Genomic DNA, 21,842 nt, shown 5'->3' with positions numbered 1-21,842 from the left:
GTGTGTGTGTGTGTGTGTGTGTGAGAAAGAGAGAGAGAACCCAAGGAAAGGGGGGCTGCCATTTCACTGGCATTGTCTCATTCCACAAATGCATTGTTTCCTGACAATAGTCTGCACATTTCCTTATCATTAAGACTTTAAATGTTTAAGCACAAAGGAAGCTGGTGATTCAGGGAACTCATTTGAAATTTGAAAATATTTGTCTGTATTTGTTTGTTTATTAGTGTAGACATTATTGTCTACGATGGGCTGGAAACTGGGGGTAAGTTATAAATTGAAGAGTGACAGAATTGATTACATAATGATACAAAGAATGTATATTCACAAACTATGATAAGTAGCATTTGAAGGAAGTTCTTAAAAGGGGTAGATGGGGGTCTGATCTGGTCCAGCTGGAGAGTGAGGAGATAGTTTGCAGAGGACTAAAGAAGATAAGATAACCAGGTAAAGAAGGAGGAGATAAATATTACAGGGAGAAGAGTAGCGTGTGTGCCTTCCAGGATAAGGGAGCACATAGCATTTGAGGAACTGAAAAATTATCACTGTCTAGAGCACAGGAAGAGGGAGAAAAAGGCTTATGATGAGGTTGGAAAGTAGGACAGGGTTAGACTATGCTGAGCATCGGTAAACATTCAGAATTGGTCTTTGCTCTAAGAGAATGGAAAGGGATTCAGATAAAAATTTTAAGTTTTTTTTATATATAGGCTGTAAAAATTCAAGTAATCCCTAGGATAAGGTTAATGCAACAGTATCCATCGAATTGTGATGGGATGACAAATGGTCTACAACTTGCCTGCTGACTCTGAAAGATCATTAGAGACTATGGGAATGATTTGTTGAGGCCTTTTTGGGTGTATCTGGATCCAACAGGAATGAGTACGGATAAAAACCACTGTGGTGGTTTTTATGTACCCCAGAAAATGTGTTCTTCAGCTTAGTCCATTCCTTGGGCTGTGAATCCAGTGTAAAATAGGGCCTTGTGTTTAGGTTACTTCAGTTAAAGTGTGGCCAACCTCAATCAGAATGGGTCTTAATTCTATTACTAGAGTCCTTTATAAGCAGAATTAAATTCTGAGGGAGAGAGAGAAAGCCACAGGAAGCCAGAAGCTAAAGGTCAGTGGAACCCTGGAGAGAAGAGAGAGGTCAGGAAGCCGCTATGTGCATTTCCATGTGATAGAGGAGCCAAGGACCAAGGATCACTGGCAGCCAATCCCAGAATGAAAAAGCACTGCCTTGATGATGCCTTGATTTAGACTTTTTCCCAGTCTCAAAACCATGAGCTAATAAATTCCCATAGTTTAAGTCAGGCCACTGCATGGTATTTGCTTGAGTAGCCAAAGAAACTAAAATAGATATCCATTAACAGTGCAGGCCATGGGACAGGCTGGAGCTGGCTGCTCTAACCCAGACTGCATAAAGCACGGTGGCTCTAGCATCAGGCTGCCTTAGGTTTGGGTCATAGCTGTGCAACTCACTATCTGTGAGAACTTAGGCAGATCACTTAATAACCTAGAACTCAATTTCCCCAACTGTAAAATAGACATAACCATACCCACCTCTAAGGAGTTTTATGAGGATTTATAAGAGTTAAAATGTTTCACAGCCCAGCACATATAGGACTCCATAGTGTATACAAAGGGAATTTGGGATATAATCATGGACTGTAAAGAGTTGCAAATACCGTGGAGTGGGGAGAAAGGACAAATGAAAGGCCTATTTAATTCACCTTTCATCAGAAATTTTTTACCTGTGCACTGTGAAACATCTAGTATAGAAAACTCACAGCCAGCTAGTAGGCAATGCTGAGTTAGGCTTCTAGAGCATGGAGCAGTGTTTTGGAGAACACAAATTGGCTTTAAGTATGAATACTGGGCCATAGACATTGCAGAAACCAATTTGGCAATTTTGTGTTCTGCATTCATTACCAGGTTGATAAATAGGGTGATGACCTATTTACCTCAGTAGTTCAAGAGAGATATTAAACTGAAGCACCAGGTTGGATAGATATTAGACACTGAAGCAGATTTTTAGACAGTCCATCCTGAAAACCTGCAGAAAGGAAATAGTCGGGAACCCACTGAAGGACTCAGACATATTGAATGGATAAGAGATTTGGGAAGATAAGGATTAAGGAAGGATTTGTGAAGAGGATTTCTTCAGGGAGAAACTTTTAGTAAAGTTGGAGTTCCAATCACCCCAGGGTTTTATTAGATGTTATATTTCTGGCATTTTGCTGGCAATAGAGTTTATATTCAACAAGGATTTATTGAATGAATGAATGACTAATACATGGCTATAACCTGAAATACGTAGAGATGGAAATATTGCATTAAAATCCTTTAAGTAGGCTTGAGCCTCTAAATCCATCTAAATTATATCCTACAGTATTGAGAATGCTTGCGGGTATAAAGAGGAAGCCAATTTTTATGGCTTTAAGAGTCATGGAGTAACATTCTAGAAGAAGGAAATAGGCAAAGTTGCTCATTTTCATAAGGCAGAATCTCAGAAATGTTAGACCTATGCCATTAATTTAGGCCAAACCCTAGAGCTTATTTCTAACACCTGGTGTACCCGTTTGAAACTATTATGTACCCCAGAAAAGCCATGTCTCTTTCCTGATCCAATCTGGTGGGGACAGCCATTTCTTTTAATCCTGATTCAATACTGTAGGGTGGAAGCTTTTAATGGATTATCTCCTAGGAGATGTGACTTGCACAATTCTCCATGCAAACTTTTGGTTAGATGGAGATGTAATGCCGTCCACTCAAGGTGGGTCTTGAGTAATTTACAGGAGTCCTTTAAAAGAAGAAATGTTTTGATGAACAATTGCTTCAGAGTTGACAGAGATATAGATGTTGGAGATGCTTGGAGTGCTGACCAGAGAGAGCAGATGCCTAGACACAAGCATGTGCCTTCCCATGAGATGCTACGTAAGCCAGAACCCAGAGTTGCATCCTGGAGGAACTAAGTGAAGGCCCTAAAACACTTAAATAGGAAACTACTGGCATCAGAGTGGAATCAATGAACCAGAAACAAGAACCAGCAGACATCAGCCACATGTATTCCCAGATCAGCCTTCCTTGAGCCAAGGTATCTTTCTGTGGATGCCTTAGTTAGGACAAATGTATGGCCTTAGAACTGTAAACTTGTAACATTAAATTTCATTTTTAAAAGCTGTTCCATTTCTGATCCATTGCTTTCCATCAGCATTAGAAAACTAATCTATCCAGACACAAAAATAGTCATCACTAGGAGAAACACTTCTCTGATAAATGTAATTGATTCCTCTGATAAGGTTACTAGAATATCTTGATCAGAAACATACAAAAAATAATGTATTCTGGCTTTAGAGGGAGATCTGACAGCTAGGTTATTGTAGAAAAATGAGTGTAACGATAAGACAGACAGATAACCACCCTACCCAAATTCATTCATGGCTCATAAAGTCTAGACAATCTTTAGACTCATGATTTAGGGCAGTGCCTTTTAATCCTGACCAACTATTAGAATAAACAGCGGAAATTTTAAAGCACATCAATATCTGACTCTCAGGTTTTATATGTCTGATACGGGCACCAACCATTTGTATATTTCAAAAGCTCTCTAAGGCTTAAAGCAGATTCAGGCATATGGTGGGTTCCATTTATTTACCATATTAAATCCTCATCAGCATATGAGGTCGACCTGACCTCCGTGTTAGAAAAACTAAACACAAAGAAATTGAATAATTAGGCCAGGTTCATAGAGTAAAGGATTAAAACCCAGTCCTGGCTGACTTTGGAGCCCAAGTTCCTATTAACTATCCTGGATGTTAGTGTTTTCTGTTTTTTAATTTCCAAAATTTACAAACACTGTATACACACTGAGCAACACTACCCTCCTCTTCCCATCCCATAGTTACCTAGAGTCTACTTTCCATTTCTACAAATTTGCTATTTCTATACATTTCATACGTTGCACCACACAGTATTTATCCTTGTATGCCGTGCTTTTTTCACTCAGCAACATGATTTCAAGGTTCATCCAAGTTGCAGCATGTCTCAGGATTTCATTCCTTCTTATGCCTGAATAATATTCCGTGTGTATATGGACCATATTTTGTTTATCTGTTGATAGATGTTTAAGTTGTTTCCATCCTTCGGTTTTTGTGAGCAGAATGAACATTGGTGTGCAAGAATCTATTTTAATCCCTGTTTTCAATTTCTTCAGGTATATACTTCGGAGTGGAATCGTTGGGTCATATGGTAATCTTACATTTAACTTTTGGATAAACTGCCATTTTGCTTTCCACAGTGGCTACACCATTTCCATTTCTATGTTAATTTTCATTTAGGGCTAAGAGGGATGCTTGAAATTACTCAGACATTTTAAAGCAGGAAATGGAGGATCAGAAATGTTAAGTAACTTGTCCAAAGGTGTATCATTAGAGTGTGGAAACATCAGGACGTGGGAGTAAGTTTATTTCAAAACATAAAAAAAAAAGAAAAAAGAAGAGAGGGAAAATGGCAAAGATAGAAGTTTGGAAGTTGGAAGGAGGGGAGGAAGGAAAGGCGGAAGGGAGAGAGGAAGGGAGGGGCCAAGGGAGAGAGGGAGGGAAGGAAGGATGGAAGGAAGAAAGTCAGTCAATTCCTGTGCTTTGGGCCCTTTCGAGAGCAAGAGAACTCTGGGAAGGTCCTGGCTTATCCATAGAAATGAAATGTTTAGTAAAGAGCTCTGACTCTGATTAGGGAAATCCCCAAGGAAGCTTCTGAGAAATGCTCACAGAGTTCCTTCTGGATTCTCACGGGCAATGCTGGATTTTTCTCAGTAATCCTGAGACCACCCTAAGGAACAGATCCCCTCGCTTCCCTCCCTGCAGCCTCCATAGTCCCAAACCACGACTCAATGCTTAACTGAAGAGGGCAGGTAAGGCCCCTGACAGAAGGAATGTTTAGATGTGAGGTGGAGGTATGTTTCACTGGCACAGGGAAATCCTGGCATTGAGATGAGGATATTAAAGGTGTTTTTAGCAAAACGCAAAGCCTTTGACAAAGAATTCATTCTGAAGGACTCTCTCATGTGTCCTGGGCTTGGCTCTTGCTTCCCCTTGCTGATGAAGAAACTACACAACACAGAAATCACTCTGGTGATCTAGTGGTCACCAGAGTGATTTCTGGGAGTCCCCCAGGAGAGCCTCATGTGTATTCAAGAGCAACTTCTATTTGCCTTCATGTTGCTTCTAATTTTCTTCCTCTCTTCCAGTTCAATGAGACGTCCATTCAGTAGGACTGAACTGCCTCCCCCGCTGTGAGCACAGAGATTAAATGAGAGGGCTCATAGTGTCAGGTACATATTAGGGACTCAGTAAATAAAAGTTGCTTGTAATAATGGCATACGTGATAGAGAAGAACAACTCTGCTGGTTCTCTCTGCAGGGTTTAAACTGATGCCCAAGGAATCGAGAGGGATTGCCATAAGTTGCTTTGGAATACTTGAATGAAAGGTCAGTCTCTTCTACTGATGACAGTGATTAAGAATTTGAAAACGGAGGATGACCCAGTCTGAACCCAATAACGATTCCAGGCACACGTCGCTATGCGTTGTAACAGGGTCTCCTACGCCAATTCCTGGGGGACCCCTGACTTACAGGTACGGAGAGCCCAGATTTCTCCAGCCTGTATCCCCAGCCCCTTCGGAGAATGCTGATTGCAGTAACAGTCACTTAGGAGGTGTGTGCTGTGCGCAGGCCTCGTGTTCAATGCCCTGGGTGTATGACCTCACAGCAACCTGGGAAGTCAGTTCTTTTATCGCCATCCGTGTTTTACAGAAGAAGAAACTGTAAGTTCAAAGAGGTTAAATAACTTGCTTAAGGAAGAGTCAGCCGTCTGATTCCAAAGCGTCTTTAACTCCTCGGGATGCCTGAGGAATTTTGGTGGCTGGCCTAGACTTAATCCTGCAGGAAGGGCCTCATTATGTGCTCTTCCCTCCACTCAGACCCTAAAACCGTCCCCACCACCTGGCTGGCCTCCAGTGACTCTAGACATGCTCTGTGGGGGTCCTTGTGGAGTGCAGATCCCACTTCCTGGCTCTGCAACTCTGCTTCTGAACCAGAGGGGACTCGCATGACTCTCAGGGTCAGCTCCACAAGGACAGCGTGTGCAAACACCAGCTGCAGCTGCTGCTCCTTGTGCACACGCTGCTTTTGGAGAGGTTCAGACTCATGCTTTCCTTGGAAGAAATGAGCGCACCAACCCACCTGGGTACCTGTGGGATAGATGGGGACCATCCTACATGGGTAAACATTCTAGTATCTCTGCAGGAAAATGCAAGTCTCCTCAGCATCTCTAGCACAGACTGCCTGGTGTCAGGGGAAAACTGTCAGCAGGAGATGGCTGATTTCCTTGGCACTCCTCATCCCAGTTGATTTTCACAATTGCTTCCTTGTGGAGTGGAGGCAGTATCCACCAGAGTCTCTTTCTCCTGCTGACAAGAAAATACACTCCCAGCAGATCTGCATGCAGTATTTTCGCAATAAACTTTGAGTGCTTAAAGCTTCAATCCTCCAGGCTCAAGGCAGGATTTTGCTTCCACTTTTCTAAGCAGACCCTTCCTTGAACAATATGTCTAATAGTGCCACATTACCTGTGCCTCAAGCCCCCAAATCCTGAATCAGCTGCAGGTGATGAGGTCTACCAATTGTTTGAATCCTTGGGTTCATCTAGAAAATTTGCCTTAATCCTATGTTATTTTCAGATCTGCATTACAGAATTCTCTGAAGAGTCTATATTAAGGTTTCATGGAAAGATAGCTCTGATCTCACTCTGTGATACATGCCAGTTCCTTATAATCTAATGCAAATAAACTGAGTGAAAATATGCGAGTTTAGAGGGACTAAAGCAGAAATCACCCAAACTGCTATTGGTCAAGTTTCCCTGGAAACAAGTTCTGAGAGGGAGGTTTGCATATAGATATTTATTGGAACAATACCTGTAAGAGAGCAAGAGACACAGGGCTGAGCAGAGGGAGAAGTTGAAGTGCAAAGTACTAAAACAGAGGATTCAAATGATCCCAGGGGGAGCTGTGAAGCTGAGATGGCCCTGCAAAGATGTCCCAAATTGACCTCTCTGAGCTTTGAACCTCTGCATGGACCTGAGCCCAGGTGGAGGGTGCATAGCCTTGGGTAAGACAGTTCCCTTTAGATGAGAGCAGTTCTTTTTTTTTTTTTCACATGAGCAGGCACCGGGAATTGAACCTGGGTCTCCGGTAGGACAGGGGAGAACTCTGCCACTGAGCCACCATGGCTCGCCCTGAGAGCAGTTCTTGAAGAGGATCTCAGCTAGGGGCCATAAGCAGCCAGCACTCTTGGCCACAGGGGATATGAGGCCTTCATTCTGAAGGAGTTTTGGGCGGTATATCACATTATTTACTGTACAAGCAACTCTATCTTACAGGTGATGGAACAGAGTCCTAGGAAGGAAAGTGAATGGCCCAGGGTCACACGGTACGGTGGAAAGAACAAGGAATAGCCTTTAGATCAGTAGTTTTTCCCTCTGACATCAATAAATCTACTGTTTGTTCAGCATTTCCTCTGTGGCAGCCAATGTGCTAAGCATGTGGTATGGATGTACAACTACTCAAATGAAATCCTATAGAGTAGGTATTATTCCCTTCATTTCATAAAGGAGGAAACTGAGGCCTCGAATATATTTAGTAGCTCAGCAAAGTATCTGGCACAGAGTCAACATCTGTTTGACTCCTAAGCCTGGACTAATATCCTATACCTCATCTCAACAATTCTCCCAGTAGCTCCACTTTATCTCTGCAAATCACACTGTGAGCCCTGATAATCAAGATTGAAAGAGAGAACCAAAGCCACCATTTCATGCCCAGCAATCCCTCACTGACATGAGAACTGCTATCTTGTGATTCCTTTGCAGTTAATCATGATTCCTACGATTGCTTAATAAAATGAGTTTCCAGTTTATTCAACCAAAGGATCGCAATCCTGTGGCTAAACATTCAGTCATTCAGCAGATATTTATTGAGTGTTTACTATGTGCTGGCATTGTGCTAAGCATTTTACATTCACTAGCTCAGCCTACCCTAGGAGACATGTATCATTATCCCTACTTTATAGATAAGCAAGGAGAAGTGTAGAAAGTTCAGTAATTTATCTAAGATCACACAAGCTGGACTTAAATGCAGATCTTTACATTAGCAAAGGTGCACTCACACACTCTCATTTATTAAACACGGGCTTATTCAATGTTTACTCACTGCTCAGCAACGTGCAGAAACGTACTGGGAACACAGCCTCACTCAGGACACGTGCTCATACTGCTTGCCTTGGTTGCAGTTGCAATCCAGGGCAGGAGTCACAAACCCAATTAACACAGCAGCCCTGAGTGAAGTGGACAGGTGGGGAGTGTAAAAGTGGAGAGTCAATGCCTGGCTTCTGGGGACAGTGGCTGCTCACCTCCAGACAAGAGTTGCCTGTGTGAGAAGGTGGGCCCTGAGTGGCCAGATCTTCCATTCCTCAAGAAGCGTTAGAAATCTGTATTTCGTGTAAAATATCTTGCCTTTTATTTTGAAATCAGAGACTTAATTCAACCATTCTGTAACCACGGATGTAAACAGAAAGCATTTGCAGGCTAGGTTGTGACCTCAGGCAAGCACAAATGTCATCTTACATGGAGGCTCTGAGGGAGTCATCCCACCTGAATCCAGACCAATTTCACACTGAAAAATCAGGTACACCCTATAGTACCCACGAGTCCAGAAACTTAGCCCATCTTACAGGAAGTTTCACATAGCATCCCAAAGTTTTCTGGCCACAGGAACTCTACAGCCTCCACAGATTCTCTTTCTCATTCCTTGAAGCTCTAGTCTTTCCTGAGCCCAGACAATTAGCTGACCCACTTCTGCCAGGAAACAGTTTTATGTGGGTGGCTGCAAACAACAAGACAAGGCTACGTGACCATTGCTCAGCGCCTCCTTCCCCCTTCTCGTTCTTGCTGCCACCAGATGGTTCTGAGATAATGCCACGTCTTTCCTGAAAGAAACAACATTCCCAAGCCACTCTGCTGATCTCTCTGATCATCCTGGGGATGCAATTTCTCAGCCTCTCCCCTCTTGTCATTGCTTCCCCTGCCTTATCTTCAGAGGGCTGGGGGACTTGCGCTGGTCACTTTCCAAAGAGAGTCAATCATGCACCATCTGGGACTTCAGGACTCACGTAGACAGTGTAAACGTGCAGACTAGAGTTCCGGCTCGCCCATGGATGCTTACAGTATGTTTGGGGCCATCCTATCGTTCCCTAATTATTTATGATACTGATCTTACTCATTCTCTCTACTGTCAACATTCATGTTTTCTGATCAAATAAGTAGCAATCTTGTCTCTCACAAATCCCCCAGGTAACAAAAAACAAGACTATCTGAGCTCACAAACCTGGCAGCCAGCCAAGCTTTGATCTCTGATTTCAGCCCAGCCCTCATGTTCTCAATGTAACTTCATCACAGTTAGACAGCATTTCTTTTTAGGTCTTATAAAGTTAGCCGCAAGGATTAGGGATTGAATCAATAGTTACTACTTGTTCCTAGGTATTAATTAGTAGTAGGGAGAATTAAGCCCCAGAGATGAGCTCACTGTTCACTGATGAAAATGTTGACGGTAAAAGCTGGCACTATTATTCTAGATCATTCCTCTCTTTTAACTGTGAAATAGATGGCTGAAATGCCAAGACCTGAGCTTTCTAACCTAGAGAATATGGAAAATATTCATCATATGTTCTTTGATAGCTAAATCTTGGCATTAAAATTTTATACTTGAGGTTTCTGTTATTTTCAGGCTACCCTCCAAAAGCCATGTCATGCCATCAGTTTTTAATTTTCCTGCAACAAAATTTGGATTCTACTATAAGGAACAAGTCATTTAGCAAATGAGTGACCCTAGCTGACTGCTTAGCATCAGTCTTTTCATGGAGTTTGACTCCATTTAATAAATGATTATATTCAATACTCACAAACAGCCCTGTTAGGGGAAGTATTGCCCTCATTGTACAGACCAATGTCTAGGAAACAATAGCTATGGTGACATGCATGAATACAGGGGTTTGAGAAACTCTCAAGAAGTATCTCACTCACATGCCAGGAGTCTAGTGGATAATTTCTTCTCTACCTAGAACAATGCAGTTGACAGGAGAAAGTATAAGAATGAAATGATCTGGGCAGAGAATGTTCTAACTGTAACCCACACATCAGCCAAGGCTTCCTTAGACTATGGGGTCTAACCAGAGTTAGCACAACCTCCAATTATGCCATCTGAGAAAGCTTTGAGCTCAGGATCTATTGCTAATTCTCTGGTCCTTAGGTTTGTATGGGATTCCCATTCCATTAGAAACATCACTGTTTCAGCCCTTTCACAGGTTTCAAAAAAATCCAAACATGACAAATGTTTAGGTTTTTGCAGACTGCAAAACTGGTCCTTCATGTGTGGGTTGGGGTGGGGGGTGTAAAGAGGCATTACATAGAGCAGCACACAGCACGCCACCATTTTACTCGCCCTTCCTCCCTCCTCTCCCCTTTCTTACATTCTCATTCTTCTAGTTCACCTGGAGCTCCGACTTATCCTCTCTCATGCCATCTCCTGGGCCCTTTCTCTGCAGAGACACCAACCAACCTTCAAGTCTTGAGGAAACTAGGTCTGCCTCAAGTGAGGCTATCAACGTGTTTTCCTAGAAAAATATTAGTGTATCAGCTGCTGAAAAAAATAAATTCTCTCCCTTTGGTAATATAAGCATGAGAACTGTCCAAAAATAGAACAGGCTGCCTCAGGAGAAAAGAAGATTGATTTTTCTAGGCCAAAAGCTGGGTAACCATTTAGGGGAACTCTGGAGAAGGATTTAGAGATTTAGATGGATGATTATACCAAAGTACTTTTAAGATTCTTTCCAACCCAGAAATCCCTCTAGTGCAATAGTTCCAAGCATTCGTAGCCTTTGACAGTAGAAAGAACTAGATTTTAGTCCATGCTCTAGGCATGTCATTTATCCCCTCCAAGACTCTTTTCCTGCATTGGTACATTGCAGGTAATAATAAAAAACAACAACACAATGTTTTTCAGTTATTTAGCACAGCGCCTGCTACGGAGTGATAGCTTCATAAAAGAAAGCTGCTACTATTATTTTTATTTCATTGGCATTGTTTTGTTGTTAGGTTATCCACATGAGAGAGGCAGCAGATAAAATTTAAAAAGGTATTCAATTAGAAGGAAAAATAAATCAATTCTAGTACCAGTTTATCTACTGAATATCTGAGTGATGTTAAACAGATCACTTGACCCATCTGAGGCTCAGTTTCCTCACTTAAAACTGTGGGTTGATAATAGCACTCATCTTTGATGACCTCACATAACTGTCATGAGAATTACTTGAGAAAAATTAAAGTTTGAAAATTTGAAATACTTTATAACTTAGTCAAAATGATGACGTTTGCTACATTTGTCTTAGATGTTTTGAGTCTATACTTTATGATTTGAGTCTTCTTCTCCCCAGTGCTTTTGTCTTCAGCTGTCTAGGACCCACCAAAGCACATCAGTTTGTTCATGCACTTGGAGAAATAACCCCAAATCTGCTTGACCTAATATCTCTTATTAATCCCCTGAAAAATGTATCTGTCCACTGGTCTCCGCTACTGCTGGTTCAAGAACTTACTTATGAATTTGCAAGTTACCCTTCTCTGAAAAACATATTTGTATTTTCAGTAGGAACCTTCTAGAGACACAGTCCCATAAACACACAGAAATATAAGGATGATGGAATTACAGGTAGCACTGCAAACTGACATAGGAAGTATATTTTGGAGGAGACAGATCTTATGGTGTTTGTGCAGAGAAGAGTCTACTTTATCTAAAGGTAGGGCAGACTTGGTCTGTTTTGTGCTCCATTGGAGCTTCTGTTTCAAGTCCCTGTTGATCAGCATTAAATCTTTGGGCAATCTATCTTGGTGCAGCTTTCTTTCCTTACTGAGCTGTCTCTCCTATATGGCCAGAGGCAGAGGCATAAACCAGATGACATGACCTCCAGACTTTCCTTCCATTTCTTGGAATCAACAGTCAAAGCATTCCCAGGCAAAGTGATTGCAACCCTTTTTCATTTCTTCAACAACAAATATTTACTGAACTGCTATGCTAAGTCAGGAACTATGCCAGGATTGTAGCATCCAAAGCTGAATAGAGTATAACATTGCCCCAAACTGGGTGCTAGTCTCTTTCTACCAAAATGGAAGTGCCCTTAGTTCCTAATATTTGAAAGACAACAAAAATCTTTTCACATACATCTGCTCATTCAATCCTCAAATAACTCTGTGACATAATAACTTATATTTCCACTTAACATAAGAGGGTGTTAGGTAGGTTTGCCGGCTTGAAACTGATATGTACTCCAGAAAAGCCACATTTTTTTTCCTAATCCAATCTTGTCGAGGCAGACCTACTGTTTAGGGTGGGACCTTTCAATTAGGTTGTTTCCATGGAGATGTGGCTTGCCCAATTGTAGGTGGGGCCTTTTGATTAGGTCGTTTCCATGTATATGTATACCCACCCATTCAAGGTGGGTCTTAATCTGTTTACTGAAGTCCTTTAAGAGGGAACCATTTGGGGAAAAGCTTCAGAGTCAACACAGGCAGAGATGTTTAGAAATGCAGAAAGAAAATGCACCCAGGGAAGCTGTTTGTAAACAGAAACCAAGGGACCTGCAGACACCAGCCATGTGCCTTTACAGATCAACCTTTCTTGAGTCAAGGTATCTTTACCTGGATGCCTTAATTTGGACATTTTTGTGGCCTTAGAACTGTAAACTTGTAACTTAATAAATTCAGTTCTTAAGAGCCAACCCATTTCTGATATATTGCATTTCTGGCAGCATTAATGAACTAAAACAGTGGGTTTGAGGGATTTGTCCATGCCAGAAAGCTATTAAGCAGTAGAGTTGTTATCTGAGGTGGTATATCAAGTGAAAGGCAAGACAATTGTTCAATCTGTGCTGTCCGTCTTTGAGATTCTGGGCCCATTTAAACATTTATGTGAACAGAGAAGTATGTGCATTCTTGACTCATCCTAGTTCTTTTGGTGTATCAGATGCCCACTGCTCTGCTCTTACCAGCTTCTTCTCTCTGCAAGGTAAGCCAGGCAAAGACCAATGCAAAGATCAGAATGACTCACGCGCTCCAATAAATACCCAGAGTTATATGTTCTTCTTCATGAAAAAGGCCCTAATTTCGCAGCACATTTCAGAACTGAAATGAGAGAATCATCCAGGAAATGAAAAAATCTAGTTTTATAATGGTCTTGAAGCTACCCGACTTTTCCATTGGAGATACTAATCTGGTCAGAGAGCTTTAGCTCCTCTTTTGGGGCCAGAGGTGTCTATAGCTCTCTGTAGTTTCCATGACAACTACACTTCTTTCTACAAGTAGAGCTGCCCCAGCCCAGTGCAAGCTCATAATCAGTTCTTTTTAAATATTTGTATTTAGACATCTTCACGCGCCATACAGTTCATCCAAAGTACAATCAGTGATTCACAGTATCATTACATAGTTGTGTATTCATCATCATGAGCATTTTAGAACAGTTGCATCACTCCAGATAAAGTAATAAGAAGACAAAAAAAAATCCATACATCCCATACCCTTGCCCCTCCCGCTCACTGAGCACTAGTATTGTAATCTACCCAATTTTTAAACCCCTTATCTCCCCTATTATTTATTTATTTTTGTCCTTATTTTTTCACTCATCATACTGTGGATAAAGGGAGCATCAGGCACAATTTTTTGCAATCACATGGTTACATTGTAAAAGTTGTATAGTTACACAATTGTCTTCAAAAATCAAAAATACTGGAATACAGTTCAACAGTTTTGGGTACTTCCCTCTAACCACTCAAATATACCATAAACTTAAAAGGAATATCTATATAATGCATAAGAATAGCCTCCTTTCAAACAGAGTCAAGAGGTTATATTTGGCTATCCTCTTGACCATGTTCGAAATCTCTCAGCCACTGAAAATTTATTTTGTTTCATTTCTCTCTTCCCACTTTTTGATCAAGAAAGCTTTCTCAATCTCAACATGCAGGGTTCTGTCTCATCCCCACGGTCCCACACTGGCAGGGAGGTTTAACACTCCTGGGAGTTTATGTGCCATGTAGCGGGGAGGGTAGTGAGTTGTAACCAGTTATTAATACATTTTGACTAATAACCGATTGATGACTGAAAATACATCTCCCATCTTTAGTACACGACTTACTCATTCCCAAGAGTGCATGAGTTCATTGGGCTTTTTCTGTTTTATAAGAAGATTTACTTTGGTATTCATGGAAGCAAACAGGGTAAATTTAAACAAACATCCTCTATGCACTTAATAAGTACTACCCTTTCTAAAAATAGTCGTGACTAATGTTTCTCCAAGTTAAACCACCTTAGTTCTCAATAACACAGTAAAAGAATAGGATTTCTTGAGCTCTACCCCACATGCTACTGTAGTATTTCCAGCCCCTCAAGTTCCTCTCTCACTTACTGTGGGAATACCCTGGGAGTGGCCCATCTCATATTGCCTCTTTGGCTACTATTTTCTTCTTTTCTCATTCAGGCTTGCAGTGGTGATGTCTTCTATCTTGGCCAGTTCCAAAGACTCTCTGATGCGACCTCACTTCCTGGGGTGTGCTGACATCTTCCACACCTTCCTCCACTGAGTTATGGCTGACTTTGGCTTAGGTAGTAGTCTTTCATGTGGAAACGTCCTTGGAAACCCACCCTACCTGTCCTCCATAAGTGTTTGGAACAATCTGTATCCCAGGACAAGTATAACTTAGTCTGCCAGACCGGACACCTGTTACAAACAACAAGTGATTTCACTGCCTGTGTACCTGGAATTGAACTAGCCTGGATTTAACCCAAGAGGTGACTGTAACATTGATGGCAACACTTGAGTCTCTTTTATTCCTGATATACATAGTTAAGCAATCCTACTTCTTGGCCTCCAATTGATTGGAGAAGGGAGATCTGAACTCATCTATTTTCTTAGCTGGGAAAAGGAAAAAAGAGCAGAAGCTAAGGACACAATCACTTGATGGACAATCACTTGAGTGAAATAATTTCTCAACTTCTAGTTTACAACCACAAGTTTATTTATAGGGATGATGAAATAGACTACTTGAAATAAAGTCTCTTTAAGAAGCTTCATTTACTTCTTGTTTATTTCCTATATTGATGCATATAAGAGTTAACATAGCTGTCAAGGATATTTAAAGACAGAAGAACAAACAAAACATAAAAAAAGCACACAGCACATATAAACATATAAACAAAAAAGGCAAAAATATTTGGGGCATATAATGGACTTAGATATTGGAAATGGGGTTAGAGTGAGGCCCATGTAAAATTTTTCCTCATGAAGCTCTAAGCTTTCCATCATGAACACAAAAAAAGAAGCCCAGCTAGTTAGAGGAGTTCTAGATTTCCTATGATTTTTTTTTAATTTCTCAAGAAAAGACAGTTATCCCTGATACCAAATAGAAATAAATTATGCCCAAGAGTCCTTACAAGATGACCTCAGTGAGTAATTCCAGAAAATGTGGTCCACAAAATCAAGGAAAACACCTAATGGGTAGATGATTGTAACTATACAAATAACAGTTCATACGAATCTGAGTCTAAATTAGTTACATCCAGGAATTGAAGGTTCTGTTCCCCTTTTTCTCCATTCAGCTGGCTGGCCTCTCCATTTCATGTTTTTGGCTCCCCTGGCATTTCCTTTTCCATTCCTCTTTTTTTCTTGGTGGCTCTGCCCTTCTATCTGCTTTTCTTACCCCCAGTATAATTGTTTCCTCTCTATCATCTTCTCTGTTGCTGTTTTGACTTTCAGAAAGAACTTGCCCAAGGTCACACAGCCCAGGAGTTGTAAGTTATGTATCTTCAGGCTTTGAGTCAGGATCTAGTTCAATCTAACCTCGATCTTTTAAACATTCGTTCAATATATAGCAAGCATTTATTGAATTTGAATTGAAGTTATCCTATCTAGTCTTAAAACTTGGAAACCAAATGTGTACTGTGGTCCTGACCTCTGTCCTGAAATCCCTACATGTGCACCCCATGCCTCTGAGCTGCTCCACTTGGATGTTTAATAAGTACGTGAAGACTGGGTTTTTCCTCCAAAACTCCTCCTGCCCAAGGCTTTTGCTTCCTAGGAAATGGCATGTCCATTCACTCTGTTGCTTAGATGAGTCATTTTTTCCCCCATCTGATTGATTAGGAAACCTATATATTCCATCTTCAAAATATACCCCAAATCCAACCACCTCTTACCACCCTCCATTATCGGTGGCCCAGTCCATTGTTCTACTGTTTAAATGATTTCTCTACATGACCTCTCTGTTTCCAGTCTTGCCCTACACAGCTGGTGCAGTAATCTAGTCAAAACTAAATTAGATAGTGACTCCCCCTTGCTCAAAACCCTTCAGCGTTCCCTTTGGGTTAGAATAGAACCTAAAATCCCTATTGCAAGTGTCTTCAAGGCCGTGAGGGACCTGACCACTGACTATCTCTCTGAACTCAACCCCAACCACTTTTCCTCTTCATCCACTGTGCTCTTTCCACACTGGTCTTCTTGTTTCTGGAACAGACCAAAGTCATCCCCATCTCAGGATTCTTGCCACTCCCACCACCTAGAGCACGGCTCCTCAGCTCTGCACAGGGGTCACACTCTCCTTCAGTCTGGTGCACCAGACGCCATCTCGTCAAAGGGCCTTTCTTGTCACCCTACCCTTCTTCAACTCCCCCTACCACTGCTCTCGGTCCTCTCCTTTGCTTTATTTTCCTTCATAGCACTTATTGCCTCAAGCTACACAGTTATTTTTTTACTTGTTTATTGCCTGCATGCCTCCAACAGAATGTAATTTCTAGAAGCCTGGAGTCTTGGCTGCCATGTTCCCACAGTATCCTCAGCACCTAATAACAGTGCAAGCTGATGAGTTCAGTGCATTGTTGTTGAATAAACGATTAAATGTGTCATATGCCCAGTGAAGGTTGAATATCTTGTTAACTGAATGAATAAGTATAACAGGTGCTGGAGATACATAAATGAAAAAGACAGATAGGCCTGTGCACTCATGGCCCTTAGCAGAAGAGGGAGCTGTTAAGTAAATAATCACAATAAAATAAGAAAAGCATTGTAATCAGGGAAGTTCAGGGAACAGATAGTAGGGACATCTGATTTAGAAATTCACACCTTAGGTATATGGCCTTAGGAAACTAATTTAATCTCTTCCAGCCCTAATGTCTACCTGTGTGAAACGGAGATAACAGTAGTGTCAGCTTTGTAAAGGATATGAGGAAGAAAGGGGATGTGTGTTGAATGCCCAGCATGCAGTCAATGCTGAATAAATTTTAGCTACTATTATCATTATAATATTACCATCTATTATACTTGGTGGCACCCCTCAGCATTTTTTTGAAAAGCCTTTCTACATTTGGAGAAAAGGCTTACATTTTGAGTTCTGCATTACCAAATTAGAAGTCAGAGACTCTTCCTTTGCCTTTACTGAAGCTCAGCTATCAGTCTGCATTACCAACCAACCTCACATGTTCTGATTTGGAAGAGAACATTGTGATGCTACTGGCATGCTCATGGACTCCATCATTTAACAAAGGGCTGGAGGGTCCAGCTTTAGGAGAAAGCACTGGCTGAGATTCACACACCCTCAGCCTAGCATCATCAGTGTGAGCTGAGATATCTGTTCCCAGCATGGACAATGGTATGGAGAGTCCAGAGTAGTTCCGCAAGGGGGTTTGGGTATTATTTCTGATAACCCAGATCATCTGAGTTATTAAGTGGTTTAGATCTGAATATTGTGCACACTAACGTGATTACTGATCAAAGGTAGCAAGGAAGGGACTCTAGAGGGAGAGGCCAAAAGTGACCTCTACCATGCATCCTTTCCTGAATACCACTGAAGGTCTCTCCCTCTTCTGCCTCTACATTGTTAGTGCTGCTTTTTAGCACTCATCACGATGACTTGGCCTGGAACTTTTTGTAGTCCATGTCTCATTCTCAGCTTTTCTTCCAGTCTGCATCGATTCAGCTTTCACTGAGCACGTATTATGCACCTGACAATGAAGACACAGAAAATAAAAGTCATTACCTTTACTTTCAAAGAATTTACATTCTCCTCACATGGCTGGCCTGTAAACAACAAGAAAAGCCCTGTAACATTAGATCATCCACAACAAGGTGGGAGAAAGTAATAGCTAAGCACATAGCCTTTGGAGTCAGGCTGGGTTGGGTGCAAATTTCAGCTGTCACTCACTACACAGCAAGCTTTCTAAATCTTTTAATCTATTAAGCCTCTATTTCCTCATCTGTAAAATAAGGATAATAATGATGAATGTATAAGGTGGTCTTGAAAATTAAACATAATAATGCACATGAAGAACTTAATGCTTTGTTCTCTGCAATACTCATAAATACTATTATTGAAAACAACGTCTGTCTGAGAATGTCAAGCAATCCTTCACAGAGGACACAAAAGCTTGCTGTGACTTAAAGGACACAATTTCCATCTAGACAGTTAGTGACACCTGCACATTTTGGTTTTTAGTCAACAATATTCATTTCAGACAGTTATTTCTTATAACATCCTAGGATGATAATTATCCCATTTGAGTTCATCTGTTTTGCAAACAGGGGAAAATGTCAGAAGTTAATTAACTCATTCAAATGCATGTTAGTTGTGCTGCTTTACCAGGAAAGGGCTTCTGTGGGAAACAACCATGCAATAAATCTGCACTGAGTTCATACTCTGTGCAAAGTCTTGTGGAGGATATAGACATTCACAAAACTATGGGACACCACTGCATTAGGGTGAGTGAGGATACTGAGTAAGCATGCCAGATAGAAAAGTTAGAAAAATCATTTTGTGGAGCTGGACTAGAGTTTTAGTAATAAAGAGATCATGGTCAAGAGGGGTGATCAAAAAAAGGCATCACAAAGAACATAAAATTTAAAAGCTGGGCTTTACAGAAATGGATGGAACTTAGACAGACAGTGAGTAGAGAGGGTGGAAGGGAGCAGGTCACAAGAAGACAGGACATGAACAGTGGCCGTGGTGATGAGGACACACAAAATTCATTCAGGAGACATCAAGCAATTTTCTTTGTGCCAAAAATTGTTATGGAAGAGGGTGGAAGGTAAGGATTTGGAGACAGCTGCTACATGAAGGATTTTTTATTTCATCTTACAGACAACTAATAGCCATTGCATGGTTTTGATTAGATGACTGAAGAAAGAGGTGTTTTAGGGAGAACTTAACCAGACTGTGCAGGAAAAGCATAAAGAGGAGAAGAACTGCAGCAAGCATCTGAATCAGAAGTCACTGACATTATCCTGACATAAACATGGTGCTGCAATGGGATTGGAGAGAAAGAGATGGATGAGGAAGTTATTTTGCCCAAATAATCATCAGCACTTAGGGACTGGTTAACTCGAGACAGAGATGAACAATTTGCACAGCATGAGCTGGAGGAACCCTTGGTTCTGCAGTATTTCTAAAAGTGTAATGTACAAACTACATCGAGCAGAATCACTTGGGGTGCCTGTTAAACTTCCAGACTTCTGTTCCAGGTATCTAATCTAGTCAATGGGAATAGGGTTCCTAAAAATATGCTCCTCAGGTGACTTTTAACGTTTGTTAAAATTTGAGAACCTCTGTCTTAGAGACTATGTGATGAACTGCAATTGTTTTAAGATATGGAAACTGGGGTTCAAAGAGGCCAAGTGACATTCCCAAGGTGACACAGCTAAGAGCTAACTGATCCTAGTTCCTTTAACTTGCAGACTTCATTTGTTCTGCTATGCCAAGCTAGACTTATATCTGTTGGTTGAGTGATTCAAAGAAGGTACTATTTCCTCACTTTCAAAGCAGAGGCACAGAAAGACTGGAACTAAGGCTTAATGGACGTGAATGCATTTGTCTTAAAATTCCAGCAGGCTGTTGTCTATGGGAAGGCTGCAGCCTCCCTTGAACTCTCACTCCATCATGGCTCTCAGACTCTGAGTACATGGGTTTATGAGAATACTCAGGACCAGATGACCTTCTCAGGGCAGCCCTACCATTTCACCACATGGCATGGGTTGGTCCATACAGATGATCCTGGCTTTCCAGATGGTTTGCAAGATAGGCTAATTATGTTTTCAAGGTCTATCAATGATTCACATGGTCTGATAAAAGATCTTTTATCACTGTCCAACTGAGGAGTCAAGCAGATATGATTATGGGTAGGGCTATTTTGATGTTTCAGAGACATGATTTAAGGGGACAAAAGACTGCATATTTAAAACCAGGAATTCTCAGGAAAAATCAAGAAAGGTAGTGACTACGTATGGTATAAGGTCTAAAATTATGCGCTGCCTTGATATCTGAAACCAGCAGGGTCTAGAGTGGCCTAACCATGAGTTTCCCTCTCCACTCTACTCTAGTAGATGATCTCCACTAAACAAACATCCGTTATCATGGGGACCAGAAACAGGGCCTGTTTATCCTTGAGCAGTAGGCTTCAGTGCCCTGCCAGCCAAAGGAATTATTCAAACAAGCCAATCACATCTTCCTGCAGGAACCAGGGGACACCCATTTTCTTGGTGCTTCAAAGCCTGCCTCCCACTACAGAATGAACAGTTTGCATTCTGTCCCTGAATGCAACCTCCATGTGGCTCTGCATGCTGCGTGGTGTTCTTCCCTCCTGGACTGTGAGGTTATGTGCCTAATAAACTGCTATTGATCTCATCTGCCTAGTGTCAGGTACAGAGTGTTTGGCCATCCCTGGACCCTAGGGAGAGAGCCCCTCTCTCACCAATGAGGTGATGAGGGAGTAAATGAAACACTATGTCAAAAAACTTCTCTTTACTTCAATGTCTTTCCCTTGTCTAGTTCATTTAAACGTATCTACAGAATGAGCCGATATTAGTCAGTACAGAAGGACATGAAAGAGTGTTCCTAAAGAGGGATCCGCATGTACTGAGATTCAGAAGCAAAAAAGACCACAGCAAATCTGAGGAACTCCAGGAAGTTCAATAAAGTTGGAACATAGAGCTTGACCAGAGAAATGGCAAGGGGGAATGTGGGAAGATGGCAGGGTAAGCAACTCCCGGATTAAGTCTCTCCAACAGAACAACTACTATATAGGCAAGAATTGTCTGAAACAACTATTTTTCACCTCCAGAGCCCAGGGGAACACTGTACAATATCCAGAGACGAGGCTGGTAAATTAAGATAAATATGAGTAAATTGCTCTCTCCACATGGTGGCTACTGGCATCTATCCCCTATTCTCACAGCAGGTCACTGTGGGCTCTGACCCCTGGCTAGATCACTGTTGATAGAAAGGGATGCAAAAAATCCACTTCCCCAAGATCATGGGTGGACATGGTCAATTGTTGATCATGACTTTTAATTAGCAACATTGGATAGCTGGGGTTCCAGAGCTGATGGTGGCCATTGTTCTAACCCACCCCAGAGAAAGGTGACTGAGAAAACTTAAAAGACTTTCCCTGCAGGGGGTAGTTCACGAGCTGCATTTCCGGGCAGATCAGGAAAGCACACCTCTGAGCAGCTGTGGGAGAAGCTCCTGGTGCCTTCCTGCGCCATTCCCAGGGAAGTCTGGAGCTGGCCTGCATCCCTTTCGTGGGTCCCTGGTCTTATGCTAGCTAGAAAGACTGACTTGGGAAATGCCTCTCTGGTGTTCCCCACCCTCCCCGAATTTGGCCTCCATGTAAAATCAGCTAGAGGCTATAACTAAAGCAGTGTAAGAAACCATTG

At 41.6% G+C, this 21,842-nt stretch overlaps 1 long non-coding RNA gene across 1 annotated transcript in view; it reads right to left on the bottom strand.

Moving 5' to 3' along the window:
* Window positions 1–17,580, bottom strand: part of LOC143650189 (uncharacterized) — a 62,734-nt gene extending 45,154 nt beyond the window's left edge. The window contains exons 1-2 of the long non-coding RNA XR_013159433.1: window positions 17,520–17,580; window positions 10,570–10,713 (exon numbers count right to left, since the gene is read on the bottom strand). This is a non-coding gene — a long non-coding RNA (uncharacterized LOC143650189). The remainder of the gene's footprint in view (window positions 1–10,569; window positions 10,714–17,519) is intronic.
* Window positions 17,581–21,842: the final 4,262 nt, after the last annotated feature.

Source organism: Tamandua tetradactyla, chromosome 11 (assembly GCF_023851605.1).
Source record: "Tamandua tetradactyla isolate mTamTet1 chromosome 11, mTamTet1.pri, whole genome shotgun sequence".
In the NCBI taxonomy this organism is placed as follows: Eukaryota; Metazoa; Chordata; class Mammalia; order Pilosa; family Myrmecophagidae; genus Tamandua; species Tamandua tetradactyla.
The sequence above is the reverse complement of the archived record's forward strand: the minus strand, read 5'-3'. Positions and strand labels throughout refer to the sequence as shown.